At 35.7% G+C, this 14,930-nt stretch overlaps 1 pseudogene; it reads left to right on the top strand.

Moving 5' to 3' along the window:
* Nucleotides 1–14,547, top strand: part of LOC101426043 (thiamine pyrophosphokinase 1 pseudogene) — a 43,255-nt pseudogene extending 28,708 nt beyond the window's left edge.
* Nucleotides 14,548–14,930: the final 383 nt, after the last annotated feature.

Below are 14,930 nucleotides of genomic sequence, written 5' to 3'. Positions count from 1 at the left end.
TTATCTTCCATCTGTGGACTCTTTAAGCTGCCTTCATTTTTGGATGTGGACATTGAAGAATTGCTGACCAATGCCAGAGTCACAGGAACATCCTGCTGTGCTTTTGATCTTCCCATATGACTGGATTTCCTGAATCATCATGTTACTGTGTGTGTGCACATATGTGCACACGTGAATCTTCTGGCACATCTCCCAGAAGCTCGAGTTCTGGGACAAAGGGTCCATTGGTGCTTTCAGAATGTAATATTGATCACTTTGGCTTTCCTTGGCTTAGAGCCAGACACTTTGTCTTTCACTGCACAAGATGGCTGCCAAATCCATAGGCTTGTCTCATTGTGATGGAGCTCAGCAGTATTTCCTGGAGAACAGAATGATTTTTTTAGGAGTCTTAAAAAAAGTTATTTAAAAGTGGAGACTTTACATTTTGTCAACTATGGCCAGTGCTTGGAATTTTATTTCTAATTTCTAGCCCTTAAGATCTGTGGTACATTCTTTATTTTGTTAAACTTTGTTCTTCTATACAGTTAAGAAGGAAAGTAAGACAGAATAACTCATTAGAATTTTTGCTCTATGGTTTTGCCCAATCTGCTGTCTAGTAATAGCCTTAGCCAAATCCATAATTGGAGCTTCAATCTCAATGATAGTCCGAAGGTCAAATTTATAAAGACGCAGGAAAGAAATCTCCCACAGTTTCAAAATGGATCCTTCATGTGTAGTACTATCAAAACTGTAAAAGTGAAGAATTCAGAAAAAAACGTGATGCCACTGCTTGACCTTTAAAATGACACAAATCATCAGTGACCAGTAGAATATGTAAAAAAAAAAAAAAAATGATTATCTTCAGCAGACTTCCTCCAAATGAAGAACATGACTACAAATTTCAGACCCATTCCAAGCTTCTACAGTACTCAATGGAAAGTACCTTAGACTTTTATTTTCTCTTATTTTTCCAAGTACTCTATCTAGGACTTGAAATAGACAAAGTGTTCTTTTCTTTCCTCTCTGGATTTCCGCTCCTCATTTTGGCCTTATCACCTCCCAAATACCTAAAACAGGGAAAGGCAGATTAGTTACCACATACCTGGGTGTGAATTTATTTAATGTATAACTTTTTCCTCTTATTCACAGAAATTGCTTTTTGAAAGAAGGAATTAAGGAAAGAATGCTCATAGCAGACTTTCAGATATCACAGGATCTTTGAGAGTAAATGACTGGAGAACAGAGCCTTCAGTCCTGCTATGATTTTATTCCAATAGGGTGGCTCTGTCCCTTGCTGCTGTAATATGCTATACTTTGTCAGGAGGTGAATCAGCTATTAATATTTTCATTGGACTCTATTTTATATGATTCCTCAGAGATGCCACAGGGCATATCTTTAATCTGGGACAAAACTGAATTAAATCTGAAATCCAAACATTCCAGTTTTAATGCAAATAGCATATGTTTTGGAATCAGACTGACTTGCCTGAGACTCCTCATTCTATCACTTCCCAGTTACGAGGTCTTGGGAAAAAAAGAATATAATCTCTTGAAATCTTAAATTGCTCATATGTGGAATAAGGATACCAGTACTTAGCTCATGGGGGTATTGTGAGGCTAAATGAGATGATGTATGTGAGCCCTAGCACTATATGTGACATGGCTTATTCTTTTAATAAGGTACATTTCTTTCATTGTGACTCCTGTGAGTTTGGTATTCTATCAAAATTCCATGTGACTTACTTCTTAATGTCAATTTACATAATCCAAAAATTCAGCTATGATTTTTTTTTTAAAACTATGTTCCATGGTTATGATATCATTAGTGTCAAATTTATTTATTTGATGGCAGCACAGCTATGAACTTTGGGTGTCATATGCTTTGAAAGTAGGGCGATGTGACTGTCCTGGAGAAAATTTCCATGTATGGCATTCATCGGGTACACTTGTTAGATTCTTAAATTCCCAGACAGAAAGGACTGATAGCATCTTTTTCGTTTACTCTGAATAGTCCAACTCAAATCTTTGCTTTGAAAGTAGAAAGATTGTAAACAATTGTGTAGTGGTATCATACACAATATATTACTGTCATGTATAAGTGGACCCAGTACTCTGAGGTTAGTGAAAATCTATTTTGACTTATGTTTCAAACTCACGGAGAGAGAAACTTAATAAACAAGGAATTTTAAATTAGAGAGTGAAATTAGATGGGTTCAGTGATAAACCTAGGACAGTCTGGTGGCTCAACAGTATGGCATTAGCACACTTCTTTGGAATAATAATAATAGCCTTGAAAGTTGCTATTTTGACCCAGGCTCATGGAAACCATTAAAGATTTGCTTGTCTCTCTCTCCACACTCTTGAGGAAATATGGTCTTTTGTTATAATTGTTACATAGGGTGTTTGGCTCTGTCTATCTAATCCTGCACATCTTGATGTCATCTAGAAAATTGTAAAGCAGGTTGTAATTAGGAATAGGGTTTAGGTTAATACTGGTACTAGAGTTGATAGATCATCAGAGCCCAATCAAGAATCAAGCAGGAATGCAATTCAAAATCTGGATTTATGGCCCTTCTCCATATTTTCAAATCATGCTTGGGAGAAAGTTGGCATCAGTTCCATTGAAGGTACCTGGTCTTTCTGGCCTTCAAGAGCCAAGGAGGAACAAAGCAGACTGGTTGAGCTATTATCCCCGTCATTTGAAGAGAGAGAAGAAAGCTGGGAATTGAAAGTTTTTACACAGTACCTCATAGGGGCTGGTCTCTTGTTTGTAAAGGTTGCTTCACCTTCCACCATTCAAGGACCTGTAGTCACTTGGGGTATTTCAATAACTATACAATTACCTCATGCAAAAAAATAAAAATAAAAATCAATCACAGAGGACCCAGGAACCCCTGAGAAGAAGATAGGTCATAGTGCACAGAACATTCCCCAGAGCTGCTGAAGGAGACAGGTGACAATTTATAAATATTCAAGTGCGGTCCCAAAATAATTCCTCTATCTACAATTATATTTTCTAAACTAAGCAACTCAGTAAATGCATTGATGGAATGAATGGTTACCACCAAGATTCAAATTGTTGACCTGGAATGTCAAGTAAAAGTAGTATCTCAAAGCACAAAATAACATCTCAAGGATATTGAAATAACACAGGAAAAAGAGACTTGGAGGTAAAACAGGAGCCCCATATGTGCACAATGGGAGTTCTAGAAAAAGGCACAAAGGGAGGAAAAACAATGAAAAAGAAAACAGATTTTCTTCAAGTTTAAATAAATTTGCCAATTTGCCAATTGAAAGGACAAATGAGAAAAAACTTAAACCCAAAAGATAGATTTTTGAAAAAGATAAACTTAGAGATATGATTAAATTCTCTCACAAAACTGCTTAAGGAAAAAAAACAAAAGCAAAAACAGATAATGATTAAGAATTTTAAAAGATACATTGTAGGGAAGTGGATGTGGCTTAACCACTTGGGTGCCTGCTGACCACATGGGAGGTCCTGGGTTCAATCCCAGTGACTCCTAAAAGAATATGAGCAGATGCTGCCTCCCACCACAACAGAACTAGGCACTGCTGGAGTAGAGCTAGACACCCCGCAGCAGAACTACATAGACTCCGTCCTCCCTGCAACAAGCAGAGGCCATAAACCAGTGTGGCTCAGTCTGTTGGGTAGTCCCCTCTCAGGTGGTAGGTCCTGGTTCCATTCCAGGTGCCTCCTGGAAAAGGTAAGCAAACAATTAGCAGACAGCAAACCATCTGGGGGAAGAGAGAAATAAAAATAAAATAAATAAAAAAGAATTCTTTTAAAAAATATATCATAGATTCAGAAAAGATAAAAAGAAGTAAAAAATAATATCTTAGGAACAAATTTGAAAAAGTTAAAATAAGAATAATTCCCTACCCAAATAAAATTGCCAAGATGACTCAGAAAGAAGTGAAAATCTTCAATGGTTCAGTTACCACAGAAGGTATTGTCAAATGATTAAAGGTTTATCGTAGAAAATAGTACCAGGAACAGATGGTCCAATAACTAAGTTTTATCTGACTTTTTAAAAACAGAGCATGCCAATGCTAGTTTCACTATTTAAGGCCCCGGAAAAAGCTGGAAACTCTGCATAGCTTTGATGTCAAAATTTAACAATAATGGTGCAAAACAGAAAAGTAAAGACCAATCTCATTATAGATATAGTGATACAAAAAATCCATTAAAATTTTAGCAAATATATTCTTGTGATATATGAAAAGAATAAACAATTGCTTTAAAATGTAGAGTTCATTACAGAGATGAAAAGGTATTTCACTATCAAGATAATCCTTCCACATCAAAAAATGTAAAGGTAAAAATTAAAATAATTATGTCACTAGAATTAAAATGTAAGTTGATAAATTCAGCTGCAATTCCTAATTTATAAAAAAAGTAATTTACCAAAAAATCAAAAGGTAAGATTATCCTAAATGACAAAATAGTAAACAAATTTCAACAAAAACCAGGAATAAGACAGAGTAAGTGAGAATAGAGTTATTATCGAACATTATATTGGAGGTAGGTCCTAGCAAGTAAATCTCATAGAAGAATTGAGAAAATACTTAGAGAAAAAAATTTTGAGGGAATTGGGCATGGCTCAACCAATAGAGCATCTGTCTACCATATGGAGGGTCCAGGGTTCAATCCCCAGGCCCTCCTGACCAGTGTGTTGAGCTGGTCCACCCACAGTGCTGCATGTGCAAGGACTGCTGTGCCATGCAGGGGCACCCCCGCATAAGGGTGCCCCACGCGCAAGGAGTGCGCCCTGTAAGGAGAGCTGCCCTGCATGAAAAAAGTGCAGCCTGCCCAGGAGTGGCACTGCACATACAGAGAGCTGACGCAGCAAAATGATGCAACAAAAAAGAGACACAGTTTCCCCGTGCTGCCAGATAATGCATGCTGACTCAGAAGAACACATAGCGAATGGACACAGAGCAGACAACAGGGGGAAGGGGAGAGAAATAAATAAAATAAATCTTTTTAAAAAAATGTTTTTGAAAAAGGAATAGGGACCATATGAAGAAAAACATAAAATCATGTTGAGAGATATAAAAGTCTTCACAAATGAAGTCTTTACATATTCCTTGATATCATTATATCATATGCAAATATAAATTTGCATATAATTTTTAACCTAAATAAAATCGCCAAGATGACTCAGAAAGAAGTGAAAGTCTTCAGTGGATCAATTACCACAGGAAACACTGTCAAATGGCTAAAGCTTTGCCATAGAAAACAGTATAATATAGCAAATTTAAGTTTGCCAAAAGTTAATGCTTAAATTTATTTAATATCAATTTAAATCTTTACAGAGGTTTGTGAAATTAGATAAAAAATTTGTAAGTATGCATAAATTTATAATAGCCAATTTTCAAAAAAAACTTTATTTTATTTTCTTGCCTCTACCCCCACCCTGCCCTGCTGTTTTTCCTGTCTTTGTCCATTCACTGTGTGGTCTTCTGTATCTATGTCTCTTTTTGTCTTCTCTCATCTTTCTCCTCTAGCATTTACTGGGATTCGATCCTGGGGACCTCTGATGTAGAGAGAGGTTCCCTGTCAATTGAGCCACCTCAGTTCCTAGTCTCTGCTATACTTCACTTTGACTCTCCCCTTCATCTCTCTTTTGCTGGGTCATCATCTTGCTGCATGACTCACTTGTGTGAGCACTGGCTCACCGCACAGACACTCAGCTCACTGTGGGGGCACTTGGTTCGCTGCACAGGCACTGGCTTGCCACATGGGCACTCACACTGGCACTCAGCTTGCAACACAAGCACTCAGCTCGCCACACAGGCACTCATACAGGCACTCAGCTCACCACGTGGGCACTGGCTCACCGTGCAGGCATGCTTTCTCTTCTTTTTCACCAGGAGGCCCCAAGAATCAAATCCGAGTCCTCCCATATGTAGGTGGAGGTCCTATCACTTGAGCCACATCCACTTCCTTAATAGTCAATTTTTTAATAAAATAGAGAATAGAGACTTGCCTTACTAAATATTAGAATATACTATTAAACAACCAAAATCAAATTAATATGGTTATAGGCTTAGGAAGAAACAAGTAAATCAGTAGAAGAGAGTAGAGAATCCCAGAAAATACATGATTTAATATACAAAAACTGATTAAAAATAAAAAGCATCAATGACTTTTAAAATAAATAAGGCTGGCCCAAAAGGCTACATCTTTGAAAGAAAATGGAATTGGACTCTATTTTATACAAAAATAAATTCCAGATGGACTAAAAATTTAAATATAATAACATAATAATAGAATATTGCAAGACAATCCTGTAAGCAAGAAATAGTTTCCAGGGTCAGGAGAGATGCAGCAGCATAAAAGACATTTTTGACCAGTGAAAATTAAACTGAATTGCAAAACAATTATATCACTTATCAAATAGTATAGATGTCATAACATTCCACATTAATTATATCATATTTAAAATAAATTCAATAAATTTATAAAATTGATTGGGGAAAAATATTTGCAATGCAAAAGATCAACAGATATTTCCTACAATAGTAATAAAAAGCTCTTACCAAATGACAAAAATGGGGCATGGATCCCTGTAGGACAGAGTATAAAGAGGCAACCAGTATGTGAAAATACCTTTATTTTAATTTGCATTTTCTTGATAGCTCTTTATTTCCCATTAGATTGGCAAAGTTAATATGTGCCAAAATTTCACTTTTGTGGGTTCATAAGGACATGGATTGTCTTACTTTTGCTGGTGAAAATGTCAATAGTTTCAGCCTTTAAGAAAACTAACATGGCAAAACATTAAAACTAACAAAAAATATATATTTTAACCAATAAATATCATCCCTGGAAATATATCCCATGGAGAAAAAAGTCATCAATAAAAAAGGATTTATACTGAAGCATTGTGATAGTGGCAAAACAAATAGAATAGAGTAAATGTACTTCAGCATAGGAATGGTAGAATAAATTCTGGTACAACCACTCTGTGGAATATTGTAGTGCCATTAAAAAGAATTAATTAGAGGTCTGCCAGTTGATTTGGACAAATTTCCAGAAGATATTGTTGAGTAAAAAGAAAGATGCATAGAAGTACAAATATGATTTTATTTTTATAAGATAAACAGTGACAAAACTCTGTATCTCTATATGAGTGCATATGAACATATACATTTGTACATAGAAAAACGTGAACATAGAGAAAATGTGACTGGCTGCATATTAAGTTGTTAGCATGGTGTGGCAGAGTTAGTTAATACTCACTAAATATTCCCTGGACCTCCCAACATTTCCCAACAATCTTTGTAGTTACATTGTGGTTATGTGCCAAATTCTTGCCAGTAGACTGTAAGTAAAAATGACTGAGTCACTTAAGAGATTGTACTTCCTCCATCTCTCTTCTCTTGTCCTGACAAGCTTGGAGCCACCTGTTCCAGATGGCATAAATATAAGTTTGAGGAAGAATTCCAATCCATATCAAACTTTACGTGAAGAGAATTAAACTTATTTTGCTCAGTCTTTGAGATTCTGGCATTTTTCTCTTCTAGCAGTTACATTACTTATTCTAACTTACAGATTAATATTTTGAAGTGAGGTGTTGCTAAAATTTAAAAAATTATAGTATATGCCTTTTAATAATGGGAAACAAAGAGAAATTTGATATTGGAGAAAGGAAAGTTAGAAATTAATGCTATTCAGTGACAAAAAAGTTAAACCATCACATGGTAACTTGGGTAGCAGATCAGACCTCATGCATAGCAGAAGAGATTAGAAGAGACAACAATTAGACTTGAATATTGGCTATTATAGATTGTTTTAATCGAAGTATTATAAGAAAGCAATAAACACTCAAGAAACTGGCTTATTATCAAGAAGAAATTAAAAGGAATAGAGAAAGAACATGAAGGATTGCAAAAGCTGATTATCAACCTTAAAGAGTATGTATGAGATGGTAACAACAACAACCAAAAGAGTTTAGAGAAAAGAGAATGGTAAAACCTCCTTGTGGGAAAAAAATGATCCCATTCAAGTTTCTCTCATTAAAGGTAGCTACAATTCAGATGAAAATTAGAAATCTGAAGATGAGAAAGCAAAAAAATAATATAAATCTGAAAACTATGACTCAAAAAGATTTAGGGTGTAGTGATGGGAAAATGGAACTGAGTCTAAACAAATAGATGAGAAGTCTCTTCCATCTTTAAAGTGTTGAGTCTACCCAGATTTTAAGGTGCTCTACTGACAAATAAATTATTAGTATAGACCAACATGAGACTTTAACTGTTTAAGACATGGAGACTTCTATGACTTAACAAAATGGATTTACCATCTAGCCTAAAACAAGTAAGAAATCAGAAAAAATATATATGAAAAAATGATTTTTGACAAAATGGACATGTGGTAGTGAGGAAAATTATCCTTGAGAGATGGGAGACAAGCAAGGTGAACCCTGAAATTGTCCTATCATACGGCCTAGAGAGTTTCCAGGCTAAGGAATAGACGAGGGATTTAGTTGTTACTCCACTTCTTGAGTTGAGGAGACAGAGCTAGGCACTTGGAGAGTACAACATGGATAGATTTTGCCAGGCAGAATTCTGGAGAGGAGGCAGCTGCATGGAGAGAGAATACAAGGCAATTACAGGAGTTCTTCTCAAGTATTTAGCTGAGTACTGACCAGAAAATGAATATGAAGAAATATGTGGGATTTGGGACAAAATCTAACAGCATTAGAGGAAACAATTCTATCAGCCAGAGTGAAATACTTAATAGTGCATGGTGCTTTGGGTAGAGTATTCAGAAGGATTTTGTCTCTAGGTAAGGAAAAAAGTCTAACTAAAACTGCTATGGCCATAACAAAGTTTAAAACAATACCCAAAAGAATAAAATTGTTTCCATGTAATTTAACCACATCTCAGATAAAGCTCAAGAATATTTAAAATAATAAAAAACATCACCAAACAAGGTAAAATTCACAATTTTCTGTCATCCATAAATAATTATCAAGCATATAACCAATATGAGTGATAATATGGCGAAACTCAAAACTCTTTCAAATATGACACAAGTGACAGAATTATTAGACAAAGATTTTAAAACAATGATCATAACTGCATTATATATGTTCAAGAAGTTAAAGGAGAGAATGAAAAAAAGTGAGTAGAGATGGAAGATATAAATAAAGAACCAAGCTGAACTCCTGCAGATGAAACTATAATGTCTGAAATGAAAAATATACTGGAGAGAATTAATAGCAGATTAGTCATTGCAGAGAAAAGATTAGTGAACTCGAAGATATAACAATAGAAATTAATGAAGTGAAACACAGAAAGGAAGAAAAATACTGGAATGAAAACAATAAATGAGCTTCAGCAAGTATAGTGCAACTTTAAGCAGCCTAATATATATGTAATAGTGGGCCCTGAAGAAGAGGAAGGGAGGGAAAGAAAAACAATTGAAAAAATAATGCCAAAATAATTGCCAACAGTTTCCAAATTTAATGAAAACTATAAATTCACAGACTTAAGAAGTTTGAGGAATACAAAACACAAAAATGTGAGCAGAACTACACTGAAGCACATCTTAAACAAATTGCTTAAAACCAATAAAAAAGAGAAATTTCTTAAAAGCAGCCAGAGGAAAAGACATTGTATTACATATATAGGAACAAAGATAAGGATGGCAGCATATTTCTCATCAGAAATAATGAAGGCCAGAAGGCAGTGGAACAACATCTTGAAAAAACTGAGAGGAAAATACAAGTCAACCTTAGAATTCTTTAGCCAGTGAAGTTATCTTTCAAAAACAAAGTGGAAATAGTCATTTTCACACATAAAAAGACTGAAAGAACTTGTTAGCAGCAGACTTGCACTACAATAAATGATTTCAAATGGAAATTTGGATCCACACAAAGAAATAAAGAGCTCTGGAAAGCAGTTATATGGGTAAATATAAAGGTATTTTTCCTATTATTAAAATGTTTTAAAGTGATAACCTACTTCTGGCTATGGCTAAGTGAGGAGAGCAGCATAACCTCTTCCAAAGATGCAAATACAAAACTGGACAAAAATGATCAGAAACAAACAAATAAACAAACAAAAAAACATTTGAGTATTCCGGAAATGAACCAAAGGCATACAACATCCTGTGAAGCATTTATGTTTGAAAAATAGCTGAATTTCATCTAAGAATAGTGGGAAGATGTAACCTTTTAACCTGGGATTTCTCCCATTCTGTCCCCCTAGTTTGGCATGAGAGCTGGCATTTTCTCAGCTATGGATGAAAAGGGTTCATTCAGTTTAGAACAGTGGGTAATGCCCAAGTGCAGTGGCATTTCACTATAAGTGACTTCTGGAAGGCAGTAGAATGGAGGAGGCCAATGGATCAGCCCTACTAGCAGTTGTGGTTAAGGCAAGCATATTTCTAGATGGAACTGTGCACATGTCTATGAAGACTGGAGAGAGCCCAAATTGTTCACACATACCTGGCCTACCCAGAGGCTGTGCACATACACACAGAACAATGAAAATGATCTGGTGGGAAGTAAAACCTCAATTAGATTTGAAATGGACTGAAATTTGAATGTGATTCCCTCACCTATACACATATTTTGCAGAGAACAATAGACTTATGGGCTTGAGGTGTTTGAGCATAACCTCTGTCAAATCATTACATTGAACTGAAAGATGATGAAAATAAATCCTATCAAAACATATGGGATTCAGCTAAGTCAGTGCTTAGAAGAAAAATTCCTGCTTTAAATGGCTATATCAAACAAGAAGAAAAGACTCAAAACAATGACCCCAGGGAAGCAGGTGTAATTCAGTGCTTGAGCACCTGCTTTCAGGTAAGAGGCCCTGGGTTCAAGCTCTGATAACTCCTAAAAACAACAATGACAACAACAACAAAAAACAATGACCCCAGCACCATCTTAAGACACTAGATAAGGAGAAGCAAATGAACCCTGAAGCAAGCAGAAAAAAAGGGAACCACAAAGACTAGAACAGTAATCTATAAAATAGAAAAGAGAAAAATGACAGATAAAATCAATGAAAATAAAAACTGGTTCTTTGAGAAGACCAATAAAATTGATAAAACTCTAGACAGACTGGTTAGGAAAAAAGAGAAAAAAACACAACTTACTAATATTATAAATGAAACACGTGATATCATTACGGATTCTACAGATATTAAAAGGATGATGAAAGAATATTATGAGCAACTTTATGCCACTAGATTCAGCAATGTTGATGAAATGGACAAATTCCTTGAAAGACCCAAACATAGAACTATTATTCAAAATTTCCAAAAGATGGAAGTAACTCAGCTGTCACCAACCAATGAATGAATAAACAAAATGTAGTATATATATACATGGAGTATTATTCAGCTGTAAAAAGGAATGAAGTTCTGATACATGCAACAACACTGATGAACCTTGAAGATATCACTTTGAGTGAAATACGTGAGGCATAGGAAGCAACTATTGTGTGATCTCAATAATATGAAATAATTAGAAAAGGCAAATGTACAGAGACAGAATCTAGAATATAGGTACCAGGGGTTTGGATGGGGATAGCCAATGCAGAGTTAATGCTTAATTTTTTCAGAGTTTCTGGTTGGATGTGGGAACACTGAACATTCATCGGTAATGAATGGTAAAAATTTTAAAAAGCATAAACAGTGAACACTAATGTAAACTATGGACTGTAGTTAATAGTATAATTATATTAATATTGTTTCATCAACTGGAACAAAGGTACCATACTAATGCAAAGTTATAATAATAGGGAAAAGTGCATGTGTGAAGGGATGGGGGTATATGGGGACCCTGTGTTCTTGGCTTGATTTTTTTAAACCTACAACTTCTCTAAAAAAATATTTTTTAAATAAAGAAAGAAAAATCCAACCATCTAAATAGTCCTGTATTTATTAAAGTTTTAATTATAAATCTTCTCATAAAAAATTCTATGCCCAGAAAGTTTCAGTGGTAAATTCTCTGAAATATTTAAGGAGGAAATAATACTAATTCTATACAAACTCCAGAAATGTCAAGAGAGGAGAATAATTCAAACTCATTCTATGAGGCCAGGATTTCTCTGACACCAAAACCAAAGTCATTAAAGAAAGAAAACTAAAGATCAATATCTCTATGAATATAGACACAAAGTTCTAAACAGAATTTTGGAAAATCAAATTCAACAATGTATAAGAAGCATAATATGGGAAGTGGACTTGGCCCGTGGTTAGGGAACCCGTCTACCACATGGGAGGTCTGCAGTTCAAACCCCGGGCCTCCTTGACCCGTGTGGAGCTGGCCCATGCGCAATGCTGATGCGCGCAAGGAGTGTCATGCCACGCAGGGGTGTCCCCCGTGCAGGGGAGCCCCACATGCAAGGAGTGCGCACTGTAAGGAGAACCTCCCAGAGTGAAAGAAACTTCAGCCTGCCTAGGAATGGCGCCGCACACACGGAGAACTGATGCAGCAAGATGATGCAACTAAAAGAGACACAGATTGCCATGCTACTAACGACAACAGAAGCAAACAAAAGAAAAAAAGAACACGCAGCAAATGGACACAGAGAACAGACAACTGGGGGTGGGGGGGAGGTGGGAAGGGGAGAGAAATAAATAAAAATAAATCTTTAAAAAAAAAAAAAAGAAGCATAATACATTACAGTCAAATCAGGTTTATCCTGGGAATGCAAGGTTGATTTAACAGTTGAAAAATCAGCACAGTTCAGCATATTAGCAAAAGAAAAAAGAAAAAAAAATGATAATTTAAATAGATGCAGAAAAAGCATTTGACAAAATCCAACTTTCATTCCTGACATAAACTCTCAGTCACCCAGGGATAGAGAGAACTTCTTCAACTTGAAAAAGGGCATCTACAAAAGTTCTACAGTTAATATCATCCTTAATGATGACACTGAATATTTTCTAAGTCCACAGACAAGACTAGAATGTCCACACATTCATCATTGGACTAGAGGTTCTAGTCCAAAAAGCATCTAGATTGGAAAGAAAGAAGCAAAATCTACCTTTTTTCCCCCGGTGATATACAGATTACTAAGGAATCTTCAAAACAGCCACTAGAACAATTAAGTGACTTTAGCAAGTTTTCATGATACAAGATTAATATACAAAATTAATATAGTTCAAAATATAGAAATATGTATTTCTAGATACCAGCAATGAACAATTATTGGAAATCAAAGTAAAAATACCATGCACAATAGCATCAAAAATAGGAAATACTTAAGGATAAATTTGACAAAATATGTAAAAGGCATACACACTAAAATCTCAACATTGCTGAGAAATTAAAGAAGACTAAATCGATGTAGAGCTATATTGTGTTCATGGGTCAGAAGACTCAATACTGTTAAAATGTCAGTTCTCCCCAAATTGACCTATAGATTCAGTACACTCACAAAATTCCCACAGCCTTTTTTAAAAAAACTGACAAACTGTTCTTAAAATTCATATGGTAATGAAATGTCAAAACCGTTTTGAGAAAGAAAAAGTTGGAGGACTTATTCTGCCCTATTTTAAGACTTATTATAAAGCTATAGTAATTAAGACTGTGATTTTTTTACATAAAAATATACAGATAAGTCAATGGAACAGATAAGTTAACGGAACAGAATAGGACCTGAGAATAGACCCACACATTTGTGGTCAATTGATTTTGACAAAGGTGCCAAGGGAATTCAGTGGAAAAATGACAGTATTTTCAATAAATTATGCTAGAACAATTGGATATCTATAAGCAGGGGGAAAAAAACTTCTAGAATGTCTAAGTGCGACTGCAGCCCCCAACAACAGCATGTGGCTGGGAGCAGCAGGGCGTCTCTAGTTTACCCATTCCCCGCAAGAAGCCAATAATCCAGTACGGAGCACGTGTTTATAACATTGGAGCCCCTGCTTCTCAATGGGAATTTGAAGTACTCCCTTTTGATTGAGTTAGTCTTTGGACAACTGTTTTCATCATATTTGGAGCAAAGCTCTTTTAAAAGTCTGTGCTGGAAGAAGTACCAACTGCTTACATGTTCCCACTTAAGGATAGCCAGCAAACTTTTTGTCTGAATTCATCAGTGGAGATTTTTATTCCATCAGGACTGAAAGTCAAAGTACTACACTATTAAGGGATGTGAGCTGATTTCAATTCCTGATCAAGACCACACTGACTTTACCAAGTGCCTACTAGTGCTCTCAAAGAAGATAGAAGAAAAAGACCTACAAGTTGACATGATGAGGCATCTGTGAGCACCCTGTTTCAGGCGACTGGTATCATGCCTTTGCCAATCATAATCATTCAAGAGAAATCAGTCACCTATGTGCTCCTATCAGGCAAGCACAAGTTGCCTGTCAGCACTGGAATAGAGGGTGATTGGTGTGATCTTATTTCTGTTGGACAACCTTGCAATCACGTTACCACAATAGGCCTAAAGTGGAAAGTCACAGATCATGTGCTTGGTTTTGGAATACTGATCAGTACTTCTAATACTTACAATGGATCTGTGGAAACTGATCAGCCACTCCTCTGGATCATGGCCATCAAAACCTAACCTATCTACCGGTATCCATAGGTGTGCCTCTACCTTACCTCTTTGCCAATGATTTATTGCTCAAGAAGAACAGTTCACCTGGGTTTACAGGAATCTATACTTCCCTGGGAAGCCTACTAGCTTTAAAGATGTTAATGCTTAGATAATCCAGGAACATTATAAATGACAGATCTGAATTTTATCGTGAGAGGCAAAATCATTTGTTAGGAAAGTAAATGTGCTCTGTTGCTTTCATTTGGAAACTAATGTGAATCATTCCATTAGAAAATTCAGTAGAGATTATTCTTGGGCTATTAATCATTCCTTTCATGCTAGAAAAATGTTTTTAATTTTGAACGTGATAAAACTTTTGGAGTCTAGCACATCACTCACCCTTGCTGCCC

The sequence above is a fragment of the Dasypus novemcinctus genome, chromosome 13 (genome assembly GCF_030445035.2).
Source record: "Dasypus novemcinctus isolate mDasNov1 chromosome 13, mDasNov1.1.hap2, whole genome shotgun sequence".
NCBI lineage: Eukaryota > Metazoa > Chordata > Mammalia > Cingulata > Dasypodidae > Dasypus > Dasypus novemcinctus.
Note: the sequence above shows the minus strand (reverse complement) of the source record. Positions and strands in the feature narration are given on the sequence as shown.